Below are 18,635 nucleotides of genomic sequence, written 5' to 3'. Positions count from 1 at the left end.
GACACAGAGACAAACACAGAGAGAGACACACAGAGACACACAGAGACACACAGAGACACAGAGACAGAGAAAGAGACACAGAGAGACACAGAGAGAAACACAGAGAGACACACACAGAGAGAGAGACACACAGAGACACACAGAGACACAGAGAGACACACACAGAGACACAGAGACAGAGAGAGACACAGAGACACACAGAGACACAGAGAGACACACAGAGACACAGAGAGAGACACAGAGACACAGAGAGAGAGACACAGACAGAGACACATAGAGAGAGAGACACAGAGACATAGAGAGAGACACAAAGAGACACAGAGAGAGACACAGACAGAGAGACACAGAGACACAGAGAGACACAGAGAGAGAGAGACACAGAGACACACAGAGACACACAGACACACACAGACAGAGACACACACACACAGAGACACAGAGACACACAGACACACACAGACACACAGAGAGACAGAGACACACACAGAAGCACACAGACACACACAGACAGACACAAACACACACAGAGACAGATCTAGACCCTTCACTCTAACTCTGTGCATCACCTGGCGAAGGATTCGTGAGACTTCCAGCGTCGATCGTGGCACAGCTGACTGGCTGGGGCCAGTGGGACACACAGAGAGACACAGAGACACAGAGAGACACAGAGACACAGAGACACACAGAGAGAGAGAGACAAACACAGAGACACACACAGAGACACAGAGACACACAGAGACACACAGAGACACACAGAGACACAGAGACACACAGAGACAGAAACACACACAGAAACACACAGAGACACACAGACACACACAAAGACACACAGAGACACACAGACAAACACAGAGACACACTCAGAGAGACACACACACACACAAACAGATCGAGAGACCCTTCACTCTAACTCCGTGCATCACCTGGCGAAGGATTCGTGAGACTTCCAGCGTCGATCGTAGCACAGCTGACTGGCTGGGGCAAGTGGGACACTGTGGATCGACAGATTGCCTCGCAGGGAGACAGAGAGAGAGACACAGAGAGACAGAGAGAGACACACAGAGACACAGAGAGAGACACAGAGACACAGAGAGAGAGAGCCACAGACAGAGACAGAGAGAGAGAGACACAGAGACATAGAGAGAGACAGAGACACACACAGAGACACACAGAGACATACAGAGAGACACAGGGAGACACAGAGAGAGACACACAGAGACACACAGAGATACACAGAGAGACAGAGACACACACAGAGACACAGAGACACACAGAGACACACAGAGACACAGAGACACACAAAGACACAGAGAGAGATACAGAGACACACAGAGACACACAGAAACACACAGAGACACAGAGAGAGATACAGAGACACAGAGACACACAGAGACACACACAGAGACACACAGACAGACACACGCACACACACAGAGACACACAGAGAGACAGAGACACAGACAGAGACACAGAGAGACAGAGAGAGAGACACAGAGACACAGAGAGAGACACAGAGACACAGAGAGAGAGCCACAGACAGAGACAGAGAGAGAGAGCCACAGACAGAGACAGAGAGAGAGACACACAGAGACACACAGAGACACAGAGACACACAGAGACAAAGAGACACACAGAAACTCACAGAGACACACAGAGACACACACAGAGACACACAGAGACAGAGAGAGACACACAAACACAGACAGACAGATCGAGAGACCCTTCACTCTAACTCCGTGCATCACCTGGCGAAGGATTCGTGAGACTTCCAGCGTCGATCGTGGCACAGCTGACTGGCTGGGGCAAGTGGGACACTGTGGATCGACAGATTCCCTCGCAGGGAGACAGAGAGAGACACAGAGAGACAGAGAGACACACAGAGACACAGAGAGAGACACAGAGACACAGAGAGAGACACAGAGACACAGAGAGACAGAGAGACACACAGAGACACAGAGAGAGACACAGAGACACAGAGAGAGAGAGACACACAGAGACACAGAAACACACAGAGACACAGAGAGAGACACAGAGACACAGAGAGAGAGACACACACAGAGACAGAGAGAGAGAGACACAGAGACACAGAGACACACAGAAACACACAGAGACACAGAGAGAGATACAGAGACACAGAGACACACAGAGACACACACAGAGACACACAGACAGACACACGCACACACACAGAGACACACAGAGAGACAGAGACACAGAGAGAGACACAGAGACACACAGAGACACAGAGACACACAGAGACAAAGAGACACACAGAAACTCACAGAGACACACAGAGACACACACAGACACACACAGACAGACACACGCACACACACAGAGACAGATCGAGAGACCTTCACTCTAACTCCGTGCATCACCTGGCGAAGGATTCGTGAGACTTCCACCGTCGATCGTGGCACAGCTGACTGGCTGGGGCAAGTGGGACACTGTGGATCGACAGATTGCCTCGCAGGGAGACAGAGAGAGACACAGAGAGACAGAGAGACACACAGAGACACAGAGAGAGACACAGAGACACAGAGAGAGAGAGAGCCACAGACAGAGACAGAGAGAGAGACACACAGAGACACACAGAGACACACAGAGACACACAGAGATACAGAGAGAGATACAGAGACACAGAGACACACAGAGACACACACAGAGACACACAGAAACACACAGACAAACACAGACAGACAGATCGAGAGACCCTTCACTCTAACTCCGTGCATCACCTGGCGAAGGATTCGTGAGACTTCCAGCGTCGATTGTGGCACAGCTGACTGGCTGGGGCAAGTGGGACACTGTGGATCGACAGATTCCCTCGCAGGGAGACAGAGAGAGACACAGAGAGACAGAGAGACACACAGAGACACAGAGAGAGACACAGAGACACAGAGAGAGACACAGAGACACAGAGAGACAGAGAGACACACAGAGACACAGAGAGAGACACAGAGACACAGAGAGAGAGAGACACACAGAGACACAGAAACACACAGAGACACAGAGAGAGACACAGAGACACAGAGAGAGAGACACACACAGAGACAGAGAGAGAGAGACACAGAGACACAGAGACACACAGAAACACACAGAGACACAGAGAGAGATACAGAGACACAGAGACACACAGAGACACACACAGAGACACACAGACAGACACACGCACACACACAGAGACACACAGAGAGACAGAGACACAGAGAGAGACACAGAGACACACAGAGACACAGAGACACACAGAGACAAAGAGACACACAGAAACTCACAGAGACACACAGAGACACACACAGACACACACAGACAGACACACGCACACACACAGAGACAGATCGAGAGACCTTCACTCTAACTCCGTGCATCACCTGGCGAAGGATTCGTGAGACTTCCACCGTCGATCGTGGCACAGCTGACTGGCTGGGGCAAGTGGGACACTGTGGATCGACAGATTGCCTCGCAGGGAGACAGAGAGAGACACAGAGAGACAGAGAGACACACAGAGACACAGAGAGAGACACAGAGACACAGAGAGAGAGAGAGCCACAGACAGAGACAGAGAGAGAGACACACAGAGACACACAGAGACACACAGAGACACACAGAGATACAGAGAGAGATACAGAGACACAGAGACACACAGAGACACACACAGAGACACACAGAAACACACAGACAAACACAGACAGACAGATCGAGAGACCCTTCACTCTAACTCCGTGCATCACCTGGCGAAGGATTCGTGAGACTTCCAGCGTCGATTGTGGCACAGCTGACTGGCTGGGGCAAGTGGGACACTGTGGATCGACAGATTCCCTCGCAGGGAGACAGAGAGAGACACAGAGAGACAGAGAGACACACAGAGACACAGAGAGAGACACAGAGACACAGAGAGAGACACAGAGACACAGAGAGACAGAGAGACACACAGAGACACAGAGAGAGACACAGAGACACAGAGAGAGAGAGACACACAGAGACACAGAAACACACAGAGACACAGAGAGAGACACAGAGACACAGAGAGAGAGACACACACAGAGACAGAGAGAGAGAGACACAGAGACACAGAGACACACAGAAACACACAGAGACACAGAGAGAGATACAGAGACACAGAGACACACAGAGACACACACAGAGACACACAGACAGACACACGCACACACACAGAGACACACAGAGAGACAGAGACACAGAGAGAGACACAGAGACACACAGAGACACAGAGACACACAGAGACAAAGAGACACACAGAAACTCACAGAGACACACAGAGACACACACAGACACACACAGACAGACACACGCACACACACAGAGACAGATCGAGAGACCTTCACTCTAACTCCGTGCATCACCTGGCGAAGGATTCGTGAGACTTCCACCGTCGATCGTGGCACAGCTGACTGGCTGGGGCAAGTGGGACACTGTGGATCGACAGATTGCCTCGCAGGGAGACAGAGAGAGACACAGAGAGACAGAGAGACACACAGAGACACAGAGAGAGACACAGAGACACAGAGAGAGAGAGAGCCACAGACAGAGACAGAGAGAGAGACACACAGAGACACACAGAGACACACAGAGACACACAGAGATACAGAGAGAGATACAGAGACACAGAGACACACAGAGACACACACAGAGACACACAGAAACACACAGACAAACACAGACAGACAGATCGAGAGACCCTTCACTCTAACTCCGTGCATCACCTGGCGAAGGATTCGTGAGACTTCCAGCGTCGATTGTGGCACAGCTGACTGGCTGGGGCAAGTGGGACACTGTGGATCGACAGATTCCCTCGCAGGGAGACAGAGAGAGACACAGAGAGACAGAGAGACACACAGAGACACAGAGAGAGACACAGAGACACAGAGAGAGACACAGAGACACAGAGAGACAGAGAGACACACAGAGACACAGAGAGAGACACAGAGACACAGAGAGAGAGAGACACACAGAGACACAGAAACACACAGAGACACAGAGAGAGACACAGAGACACAGAGAGAGAGACACACACAGAGACAGAGAGAGAGAGACACAGAGACACAGAGACACACAGAAACACACAGAGACACAGAGAGAGATACAGAGACACAGAGACACACAGAGACACACACAGAGACACACAGACAGACACACGCACACACACAGAGACACACAGAGAGACAGAGACACAGAGAGAGACACAGAGACACACAGAGACACAGAGACACACAGAGACAAAGAGACACACAGAAACTCACAGAGACACACAGAGACACACACAGACACACACAGACAGACACACGCACACACACAGAGACAGATCGAGAGACCTTCACTCTAACTCCGTGCATCACCTGGCGAAGGATTCGTGAGACTTCCACCGTCGATCGTGGCACAGCTGACTGGCTGGGGCAAGTGGGACACTGTGGATCGACAGATTGCCTCGCAGGGAGACAGAGAGAGACACAGAGAGACAGAGAGACACACAGAGACACAGAGAGAGACACAGAGACACAGAGAGAGAGAGAGCCACAGACAGAGACAGAGAGAGAGACACACAGAGACACACAGAGACACACAGAGACACACAGAGATACAGAGAGAGATACAGAGACACAGAGACACACAGAGACACACACAGAGACACACAGAAACACACAGACAAACACAGACAGACAGATCGAGAGACCCTTCACTCTAACTCCGTGCATCACCTGGCGAAGGATTCGTGAGACTTCCAGCGTCGATTGTGGCACAGCTGACTGGCTGGGGCAAGTGGGACACTGTGGATCGACAGATTCCCTCGCAGAGAGACAGAGAGAGACACAGAGAGACAGAGAGACACACAGAGACACAGAGAGAGACACAGAGACACAGAGAGAGAGCCACAGACAGAGACAGAGAGACACAGAGACATAGAGAGAGACACAGAGACACAGAGAGAGAGAGCCACAGAAAGAGACAGAGAGACACACAGAGACACAGAGAGAGACACAGAGACACAGAGACACAGAGACAGAGAGAGAGACACAGAGAGACAGAGAGAGAGCCACAGACAGAGACAGAGAGAGAGACACAGAGACACAGAAACACACACAGAGACACACAGAGACACACAGACACACACAAAGACACACAGAGACACACACAGAAACACACAGACACACACAGACACAGTGGTACACAGAGACACACACACAGACACACACAGAGAGACAGATCGAGAGACCCTTCACTCTAACTCCGTGCATCACCTGGCGAAGGATTCGTGAGACTTCCAGCGTCGATTGTGGCACAGCTGACTGGCTGGGGCAAGTGGGACACTGTGGATCGACAGATTGCCTCGCAGGGAGACAGAGAGAGAGACACAGAGAGACAGAGAGACACACAGAGACACAGAGAGAGACACAGAGACACAGAGAGAGACACAGAGACACAGAGACACAGAGAGAGAGAGCCACAGACAGAGACAGAGAGAGAGAGACACAGAGACATAGAGAGAGACAGAGACACACACAGAGACACACAGAGACATACAGAGAGACACAGGGAGACACAGAGAGAGACACAGAGACACAGAGACACAGAGACAGAGAGAGAGACACACAGAGACACAGAGAGAGAGCCACAGACAGAGACAGAGAGAGAGACACAGAAACACACACAGAGACACACAGAGACACACAGACACACACAAAGACACACAGAGACACACACAGAAACACACAGACACACACAGACACAGTGGTACACAGAGACACACACAGAGACACACACAGACAGACACACACACACACAGAGACAGATCGAGACCCTTCACTCTAACTCCGTGCATCACCTGGCGAAGGATTCGTGAGACTTCCAGCGTCGATCGTGGCACAGCTGACTGGCTGGGGCAAGTGGGACACTGTGGATCGACAGATTCCCTCGCAGAGAGACAGAGAGAGAGACACAGAGAGACAGAAAGACACACAGAGACACAGAGAGAGACACAGAGACACAGAGAGAGAGAGAGAGCCACAGACACAGACAGAGAGAGAGACACACAGAGACACAGAGACACACAGAAACACACAGAGACACAGAGAGAGATACAGAGACACAGAGACACACAGAGACACACACAGAGACACACAGACAGACACACGCACACACACAGAGACACACAGAGAGACAGAGACACAGAGAGAGACACAGAAACACACAGAGACACACAGAAACACACAGAAACTCACAGAGACACACAGAGACACACACAGAGACACACAGACAGACACACGCACACAGACAGACAGATCGAGAGACCTTCACTCTAACTCCGTGCATCACCTGGCGAAGGATTCGTGAGACTTCCAGCGTCGATTGTGGCACAGCTGACTGGCTGGGGCAAGTGGGACACTGTGGATCGACAGATTCCCTCGCAGAGAGACAGAGAGAGAGACACAGAGAGACAGAGAGACACACAGAGACACAGAGAGAGAGACACAGAGACACAGAGAGAGAGCCACAGACAGAGACAGAGAGAGAGACACAGAGACACAGAGAGAGACACAGAGACACACAGAGACACAGAGAGAGATACAGAGACACAGAGACACACAGAGACACACACAGAGACACACAGACAGACACACGCACACACACAGAGACACACAGAGAGACAGAGACACAGAGAGAGACACAGAGAGACAGAGAGAGACACAGAAACACACAGAGACACAGAGAGACACACAGAGACACAGAGACACACACACACAGACAAACACACAGACAGATCGAGAGACCCTTCACTCTAACTCCGTGCATCACCTGGCGAAGGATTCGTGAGACTTCCAGCGTCGATCGTGGCACAGCTGACTGGCTGGGGCCAGTGGGACACTGTGGATCGACAGATTGCCTCGCAGGGAGACGAGGCAGTCGGCCCGGTCCTCCTCGTTAGCAAGGGAGCAGCAGGAAGCGGCCGAGGGGATCGAGGAGACTCCCTCGCACAATTCGTCCTGAAACAGGTAGCGCTGGCGGTGGTGGCGGGGGTGAGGTTGAGGGGTGTTGGGGTTAGGAGGGAGAAGCGGTCACTCGAGATGCTCTGTCGATGATTCTGTCAGTCATTGAGAGACTCAGTCAGAGACTCACTCAGACACTCAGTCACTCAGACACTCATTCAGTCATTCAGACACTCACTCAGTCACTCAGACACTCAGTCAGACACTCAGTCATTCATTCAGACACTCAGTCATTCAGACACTCAGTCAGAGACTCAGTCAGAGACTCACTCAGACACTCACTCAGACACTCACTCAGTCATTCAGACACTCACTCAGTCACTCAGACACTCAGTCATTCAGACACTCATTCAGACACTCAGTCAGTCATTCAGACACTCACTCAGTCATTCAGACACTTACTCAGAGACTCACTCAGACACTCATTCAGACACTCACTCAGTCATTCAGACACTTACTCAGAGACTCACTCAGACACTCACTCAGTCATTCAGTCATTCAGACACTCAGTCATTCAGACACTCACTCAGACACTCAGACACTCAGTTATTCAGACACTCAGACAGAGACTCACTCAGACACTCATTCAGACACTCAGTCATACAGACACTCAGTCAGAGACTCAGTCACTCAGACACTCACTCAGACACTCATTCAGACACTCACTCAGACACTCACTCAGACACTCACTCAGACACTCACTCAGTCATTCAGACACTCACTCAGTCATTCAGACACTCACTCAGTCATTCAGACACTCAGTCATTCAGACACTCAGACAGAGACTCACTCAGACACTCATTCAGACAATCACTCAGTCATTCAGACACTCAGTCATTCAGACACTCAGTCAGACACTCATTCAGACAATCATTCAGACACTCATTCAGACACTCACTCAGTCATTCAAACACTCACTCAGTCATTCAGACACTCACTCAGTCATTCAGACACTCACTCAGACACTCATTCAGACACTCACTCAGTCATTCAGACAATCACTCAGTCATTCAGACACTCACTCAGACACTCACTCAGACACTCATTCAGACACTCACTCAGAGACTCACTCAGTCATTCAGACACTCAGTCATTCAGACACTCACTCAGTCACTCAGACACTCAGTCAGAGACTCAGTCAGTCAGACACTCACTCAGACACTCACTCAGACACTCACTCAGTCATTCAGACACTCAGTCAGTCATTCAGACAGTCACACACTCACTCAGACACTCAGTCATTCAGACAGTCACTCAGACACTCACTCAGTCATTCAGACACTCACTCAGACACTCAGACACTCACTCAGTCATTCAGACACTCAGTCAGACACTCATTCAGACACTCACTCAGTCACTCAGACACTCAGTCAGACACTCAGTCAGACACTCATTCAGACACTCATTCAGACACTCACTCAGTCATTCAGACACTCACTCAGACACTCAGACACTCACTCAGTCATTCAGACACTCAGTCAGACACTCATTCAGACACTCACTCAGTCACTCAGACACTCAGTCAGACACTCAGTCAGACACTCATTCAGACACTCATTCAGACACTCACTCAGTCATTCAGACACTCACTCAGACACTCAGACACTCACTCAGTCATTCAGACACTCAGTCAGACACTCATTCAGACACTCACTCAGTCACTCAGACACTCAGTCAGACACTCAGTCAGACACTCATTCAGACACTCACTCAGTCATTGAGACACTCACTCAGTCATTCAGACACTCAGTCATTCAGACACTCAGTCATTCAGACACTCAGTCAGAGACTCATTCAGACACTCACTCAGACACTCAGTCAGAGACTCATTCAGACACTCATTCAGACACTCAGTCATTAAGACACTCAGTCAGTCAGACACTCACTCAGACACTCATTAAGACACTCATTCAGTCATTTAGACACTCACTCAGACACTCAGTCATTCAGACACTCACTCAGTCAGACAATCATTCAGACACTCACTCAGTCATTCAGACACTCAGTCAGAGACTCAGTCATTCAGACACTCACTCAGACACTCAGTCAGAGACTCATTCAGACACTCATTCAGACACTCAGTCATTAAGACACTCAGTCAGTCAGACACTCACTCAGACACTCATTCAGACACTCATTCAGTCATTTAGACACTCACTCAGACACTCAGTCATTCAGACACTCACTGAGTCAGACAATCATTCAGACACTCACTCAGTCATTCAGACACTCAGTCAGAGACTCAGTCAGTCAGACACTCACTCAGACACTCATTCAGACAATCATTCAGACACTCACTCAGTCATTCAGACACTCAGTCAGAGACTCAGTCAGTCAGACACTCACTCAGACACTCATTCAGACAATCATTCAGACACTCACTCAGTCATTCAGACACTCAGTCAGAGACTCAGTCAGTCAGACACTCACTCAGACACTCACTCAGACACTCATTCAGACACTCATTCAGACACTCACTCAGTCATTCAGTCACTCACTCAGACACTCACTCAGTCATTCAGACACTCACTCAGACACTCACTCAGACACTCATTCAGACACTCATTCAGACACTCACTCAGTCATTCAGTCACTCACTCAGACACTCATTCAGACACTCACTCAGTCATTCAGACACTCACTCAGAGACTCATTCAGACACTCAGACACTCAGACACTCACTCAGAGACTCATTCAGACACTCACTCAGACACTCAGTCATTCAGACACTCACTCAGAGACTCATTCAGACACTCACTCAGAGACTCATTCAGACACTCACTCAGAGATTCATTCAGACACTCACTCAGTCATTCAGACACTCACTCAGTCATTCAGACAATCAATCATTCAGACATTCACTAAGACACTCAGACACGCAGTCATTCAGACACTCATTCAGACACTCAGTCAGAGACTCAGTCAGTCAGACACTCACTCAGACACTCATTCAGACACTTACTCAGACATTCAGACACTCACTCAGTCATTCAGACACTCACTCAGTCATTCAGACACTCAGTCAGAGACTCATTCAGACACTCACTCATTCATTCAGACAATCACTCAGTCATTCAGACACTCAGTCATTCAGACACTCACTCAGAAACTCATTCAGACACTCAGACAGACACTCACTCAGAAACTAACTCACTCAGACACTCAATCAGACACTCATTCAGAGACTCACTCAGACACTGTCACTCACTCATTCAGACACTCACTCACTCAGTCAGTCACTCACTCACTCACTCAGTCAGTCACTCACTCACTCACTCAGTCACTCACTCACTCACTCACTCAGTCACTCACTCACTCAGTCAGTCACTCACTCAGTCACTCACTCATTCAGACACTCAGTCACTCACTCAATAACTCACTCAGACACTCACTCACTCAGTCACTCACTCATTCACTCACTCAGTCACTCACTCAGCCACTCATTAAGTCACTCAGCCATTCAGCCAATAAGTGAGTGACTGAGTGAGTGACTGACTGAGTGACTATCTAAGTGACTGAGTGAGTGACTGACTGAGTGACTGACTAAGTGAATGAGTGACTGACTGACTGAATGACTGAGTGAGTGACTGACTGAGTGACTATCTAAGTGACAGTGAGTGACTGACTGAGTGACTGAGTGAGTGACTGACTGAGTGACTGATTGGCTGACTGAGTGACTGACTTAGTGACTGACTGAGTGACTGACTGAGTGACTGAGTGACTAACTGACTGACTGACTGAGTGAGTGACTGACTGGGTGACTGAGTGAGTAACTGAGTGAGTAACTGAGTGACTGAATGACTGACTGAGTCATTTAGTGACTGAGTAAGTAACTGAGTGACTGAGTGAGTGACTGACTGAGTGACTTAGTTACTGAGTGAAGGAGTGACTGACTGACTAACTGACTAACTGAGTGATTAACTGACTAACTGCGTGACTGACTGAGTGACTGAGTGATTGACTATCTGAGTGACTGATGGAATGACTAACTGAGTAACTGACTGAGTGACTGACTGAGTGAGTGACTGAGTGACTGAGTGAGTGACTGAGTGAGTGACTGAGTGAGTGACTGACTGACTGACTGTCTGACTGAATGAGTGACTGACTGAGTGACTGACTAAGTGACTGACTAACTGACTGACTAACTGACTAACTGAGTGACTGAGTGACAGTCTGACTGACTGAGTAACTGACTGAGTGACTGACTAAGTGACTGACTAACTGACTGACTAACTGGCTAACTGAGTGACTGATTGAGTGACTCTCTGACTGTCTGAGTGACTGACTGAGTGACTGACTGAGTGACTGACTAACTGACTGACTAACTGACTAACTGAGTAACTGACTGAGTGACTGTCTGACTGACTGAGTGACTGACTGAGTGATTAACTGACTGAGTGACTGACTAAGTGACTGACTGACTGAGTGACTGAGTGACTGAAAGAGTGACTGAGTAAGTGACTGACTGAATGACTGAGTAACTTAGTGACTGAGAAAGTGACTGAGTAAGTGAATGAATGACTGACTGACTGACTGACTGAGTGACTGACTGACTGAGAGAGTGACTGAGTGACTGACTGCGTGACTGAGTAAGTGACTGAATGAATGACTGACTAACTTAGTGACTGAGTAAGTGACTGAGTAAGTGACTGAATGACTGACTGAGTGACTGAGTGACTGACTGAGTGACTGAGTAAATGACTGAATGACTGAGTGACTGAGTGACTGACTAAGTGACTGAGTAAGTGACTGACTGACTAAGTGACTGACTAACTGAATGACTGACTGACTGAGTAAGTGACTGAGTGACTGACTGACTGAGTGACTGACTGAGTGACTGAGTGACTGACTGACTGACTGAGTGACTGACTGAGTGACTGACTAAGTGACTGACTGAGTGACTGAGTAAGTGACTGACTGACTGATTGACTGACTGAGTGACTGAGTGACTGAGTGACTGACTGAGTGACTGACTTACTGCCTGACTAACTGATTAACTGACTGAGTGACTGACTGAGTGACTGACTGACTGACTGACTGAGTGACTGACTGACTGACTGAGTGACTGAGTGACTGACTGAGTGACTGAGTGACTGAGTGACTGACTAACTGAGTGACTGAATGAATGACTGACTAACTTAGTGACTGAGTAAGTGACTGAGTAAGTGACTGAATGACTGAGTGACTGAGTGACTGACTGAGTGACTGAGTAAATGACTGAATGACTGAGTGACTGAGTGACTGACTAAGTGACTGAGTAAGTGACTGACTAAGTGACTGACTAACTGAATGACTGACTGACTGAGTAAGTGACTGAGTGACTGAGTGACTGAGTGACTGACTGACTGACTGAGTGACTGACTGAGTGACTGACTGAGTGACTGACTAAGTGACTGACTGAGTGACTGAGCAAGTGACTGACTGACTGATTGACTGACTGAGTGACTGACTGACTAACTGACTGACTGACTGAGTGACTGACTGACTAACTGACTGACTGAGTGACTGACTGAGTGACTGACTGACTGACTGAGTGACTGAGTGAACTCCGTACGTGATGTAACAGATATCCAGCTGCCTTGTCTTTCCCACATCACTCACCCATGGTGATAATCAATCTTCTCAGCAGCTGTGAGAATTGTTTGAAGGAGGCTGAGTAACTTAGTGACTAACTGAATGACTGAGTGACTGAGTGACTAACTGAATGACTGAGTGACTGACTGAGTGACTGAGTGACTGAGTGACTGACTAACTGAATGACTGAGTGACTGACTGACTGAGTGACTGAGTGACTGACTAACTGAATGACTGAGTGACTAACTGAATGACTGACTGACTGAGTGACTGAGTGACTGACTGACTGACTGAGTGACTGACTGAATGAGTGACTGACTGAGTGACTGACTAAGTGAGTGACTGACCGACTGAGTGACTGACTGAGTGACTGGGTGACTGACTGACTGAGTGACTGACTGAGTGACTGAGTGACTGACTGACTGAGTGACTGACTGAGTGAGTGACTGAGTGACTGACTGACTGAGTGAGTGACTGACTGACTTAGTGACTGACTGACTGAGTGACTGACTGAGTGACTGACTGACTGACTAACTGACTGAGTGACTGACTGACTTAGTGACTGACTGAGTGACTGAGTGACTGAGTGAGTGACTGACTGACTTAGTGACTGACTAACTGACTGACTTAGTGACTGACTGACTGAGTGACTGAGTGACTGAGTGAGTGACTGACTGACTGACTTAGTGACTGACTGACTGACTGACTGAGTGACTGAGTGACTGACTGACTGACTGAGTGACTGACTGACTGAGTGACTGAGTGACTGACTGACTGAGTGACTGAGTGACTGACTGACTGAGTGACTGAGTGGCTGACTGACTGACTGAGTGACTGAGTGACTGAATGACTGAGTGACTGACTGACTGAGTGACTGAATGAGTGACTGAGTGACTGACTGAGTGACTGACTGACTGAGTGACTGACTGCCTGACTGAGTGACTGACTGAGTGACTGACTGACTGAGTGACTGACTGCCTGACTGAGTGACTGACTGACTAACTGACTGACTGACTGAGTGACTGACTTAGTGACTGACTGAGTGACTGACTGAGTGACTGACTGACTGAGTGACTGACTGACTGGCTGACTTAGTGACTGACTGAGTGACTGACTGACTGAGTGACTGACTGACTGAGTGACTGACTGAGTGACTGAGTGACTGAGTGAGTGACTGAGTGACTGACTGAGTGACTAACTGAATGACTGAGTGACTGACTGAGTGACTAACTGAATGACTGAGTGACTGACTGACTGAGTGACTGACTGACTGAGTGACTGACTGACTGAGTGACTGACTGCCTGACTGAGTGACTGACTGACTAACTGACTGACTGACTGAGTGACTGAGTGACTGACTGACTGACTGAGTGACTGAGTGAACTCCGTACGTGATGTAACAGATATCCAGCTGCCTTGTCTTTCCCACATCACTCACCCATGGTGATAATCAATCTTCTCAGCAGCTGTGAGAATTGTTTAAAGGAGGCTGAGTAACTTAGTGACTAACTGAATGACTGAGTGACTGACTGAGTGACTGACTGAGTGACTAACTGACTGACTGAGTGACTGACTGAGTGAGTGACTGACTGACTGACTGAGTGACTGACTGACTGAGTGACTGATTGACTGACTGAGTGACTGACTGAGTGACTGACTGATTTAGTGACTGACTGAGTGACTGAGTGACTGACTGACTGAGTGACTGAGTGACTGACTGACTGAGTGACTGACTGAGTGACTGAGTGACTGACTGACTGAGTGACTGAGTGAGTGACTGACTGACTGACTGAGTGACTGAGTGACTGACTGAGTGAGTGACTGAGTGACTGAGTGACTGACTGACTGACTGAGTGACTGAGTGACTGACTGAGTGACTGACTGACTGTGTGACTGACTGACTGACTGTGTGACTGACTGACTGAGTGACTGAGTGACTGACTGAGTGACTGACTGAGTGACTGACTGAGTGACTGAGTGACTGACTGAGTGACTGACTGCCTGACTGAGTGACTGAGTGACTGACTGAGTGACTGAGTGACTGACTGAGTGACTGACTGCCTGACTGAGTGACTGAGTGACTGACTGAGTGACTGACTGATTGACTGACTGAGTGACTGACTGACTGAGTGACTGAGTGAGTGACTGACTGAGTGACTGATTGACTGACTGAGTGACTGAGTGACTGACTGAGTGACTGACTGACTGACTGACTGACTGACTGAGTGACTGAGTGACTGACTGACTGAGTGACTGACTGACTGACTGAGTGACTGACTGAGTGACTGAGTGACTGACTGAGTGACTGACTGAGTGACTGAGTGACTGACTGAGTGACTGAGTGACTGACTGAGTGACTGAGTGACTGACTGATTGACTGACTGACTGAGTGACTGAGTGACTGACTGACTGACTGACTGAGTGACTGAGTGACTGAGTGACTGAGTGAGTGACTGACTGAGTGACTGATTGACTGACTGAGTGACTGAGTGACTGACTGACTGAGTGACTGACTGACTGAGTGACTGACTGAGTGACTGACTGACTAACTGAGTGACTGACTGACTGACTAACTGACTGAGTGACTGACTGACTGACTAACTGAGTGACTGACTGACTGACTAACTGACTGAGTGACTGAATGACTGACTGAGTGACTGACTGACTTACTGACTGACTGAGTGACTGACTGAGTGACTGACTGACTGAGTGACTGAGTGACTGACTGAGTGAGTGACTGACTGACTGACTGACTGAGTGACTGACTGAGTGACTGACTGACTGAGTGACTGACTGACTGAGTGACTGACTGAGTGACTGAGTGACTGACTGAGTGACTGACTGACTGAGTGACTGACTGACTGACTAACTGAGTGAGTGACTGACTGACTGAGTGAGTGACTGACTGAGTGACTGAGTGAACTCCGTACGTGATGTAACAGATATCCAGCTGCCTTGTCTTTCCCACATCACTCACCCATGGTGATAATCAATCTTCTCAGCAGCTGTGAGAATTGCTTGAAGGAGGCTGAGTAACTTAGTGACTAACTGAATGACTGAGTGACTGACTGAGTGACTGAGTGACTGAGTGACTGACTAACTGAATGACTGTGTGACTGACTGACTGAGTGACTGAGTGACTGACTAACTGAATGACTGAGTGACTAACTGAATGACTGACTGACTGAGTGACTGAGTGACTGACTGACTGACTGAGTGACTGACTGAATGAGTGACTGACTGAGTGACTGACTGAGTGACTGAGTGAACTCCCTACGTGATGTAACAGACATCCAGCTGCATTTTCTTCCCCACAGCAATCCCCCATGGTGCTGATGAATCTTCTCAGCAGCTGAGAGAATTGTTTGAAGGAGGCTGAGTAACTTAGTGACTAACTGAATGACTGAGTGACTAACTGAATGACTGAGTGACTATCTGAATGACTGAGTGACTGGATAAGTGACTAAGTGACTGACTAACTGAATGACTGAGTGACTGAGTAAGTTACTGAGTGACTGACTGAGTGACTGAGTAACTTAGTGACTAATTGAATGACTGAGTGACTGAGTAAGTGACTGACTGACTGACTGAGTTGGTCACTGAGTGAATGACTGACTAACTAACTGACTGACTGACTGAGTGACTGACTGACTGACTGACTGACTGAGTGACTGACTGACTGACTAGCTGACTGACTGACTGACTGAGTGACTGACTGACTGACTGAGTGAGTGTCGAGTGACTGACTGAGTGAGTGTCGAGTGACTGACTGACTGAGTGACTGACTGACTTACTGCCTGACTAACTGAATGACTGAGTGACTGAGTGAGTGACTGACTGACTGACTGAGTGAGTGACTGACTGACTGAGTGACTGACTGACTGACTGACTGACTGAGTGAGTGACTGACTGACTGAGTGACTGACTGACTGACTGAGTGACTAACTGACTGACTGACTGAGTGACTGACTGAGTGACTGAGTGACTGACTGATTGACTGACTGAGTGACTGACTGACTGAGTGACTGAGTGACTGACTGACTGACTGACTGAGTGACTGAGTGACTGAGTGACTGAGTGAGTGACTGACTGAGTGACTGATTGACTGACTGAGTGACTGAGTGACTGACTGACTGAGTGACTGACTGACTGAGTGACTGACTGAGTGACTGACTGACTAACTGAGTGACTGACTGACTGACTAACTGACTGAGTGACTGACTGACTGACTAACTGAGTGACTGACTGACTGACTAACTGACTGAGTGACTGAATGACTGACTGAGTGACTGACTGACTTACTGACTGACTGAGTGACTGACTGAGTGACTGACTGACTGAGTGACTGAGTGACTGACTGAGTGAGTGACTGACTGACTGACTGAGTGACTGACTGAGTGACTGACTGACTGAGTGACTGACTGACTGAGTGACTGACTGAGTGACTGAGTGACTGACTGAGTGACTGACTGACTGAGTGACTGACTGACTGACTAACTGAGTGACTGACTGACTGAGTGACTGACTGACTGACTGAGTGACTGAGTGAACTCCGTACGTGATGTAACAGATATCCAGCTGCCTTGTCTTTCCCACATCACTCACCCATGGTGATAATCAATCTTCTCAGCAGCTGTGAGAATTGCTTGAAGGAGGCTGAGTAACTTAGTGACTAACTGAATGACTGAGTGACTAACTGAATGACTGAGTGACTATCTGAATGACTGAGTGACTGGATAAGTGACTAAGTGACTGACTAACTGAATGACTGAGTGACTGAGTAAGTTACTGAGTGACTGACTGAGTGACTGAGTAACTTAGTGACTAATTGAATGACTGAGTGACTGAGTAAGTGACTGACTGACTGACTGAGTTGGTCACTGAGTGAATGACTGACTAACTAACTGACTGACTGACTGAGTGACTGACTGACTGACTGAGTGACTGACTGACTGAGTGACTGACTGACTGACTAGCTGACTGACTGACTGACTGAGTGACTGACTGACTGACTGAGTGAGTGTCGAGTGACTGACTGAGTGAGTGTCGAGTGACTGA

At 48.7% G+C, this 18,635-nt stretch overlaps 1 non-coding gene across 5 annotated transcripts in view; it reads right to left on the bottom strand.

Annotated features, from left to right (window-relative positions):
* The window catches only part of LOC103091689 (uncharacterized), a 50,813-nt gene that overhangs the window by 4,719 nt on the left and 27,459 nt on the right, over positions 1–18,635 (bottom strand). For 3 of the 5 annotated variants that reach the window (XR_012930510.1, XR_012930511.1, XR_012930514.1), the window contains one exon: positions 1,746–8,015. This is a non-coding gene — a transcript (uncharacterized LOC103091689). Of the gene's footprint in view, positions 1–923; positions 993–1,745; positions 8,016–18,635 lie in introns of all 5 variants that reach the window. The other 2 variants (XR_012930513.1, XR_012930512.1) reach the window with 2 other exon arrangements.

Source organism: Petromyzon marinus, chromosome 71 (assembly GCF_048934315.1).
Source record: "Petromyzon marinus isolate PM22_M1 ecotype Great Lakes invasive population chromosome 71, UKy_Petmar_22M1.pri1.0, whole genome shotgun sequence".
NCBI classification, from domain to species: domain Eukaryota; kingdom Metazoa; phylum Chordata; class Hyperoartia; order Petromyzontiformes; family Petromyzontidae; genus Petromyzon; species Petromyzon marinus.
This window is presented reverse-complemented; position numbering and strand designations above follow the sequence as displayed.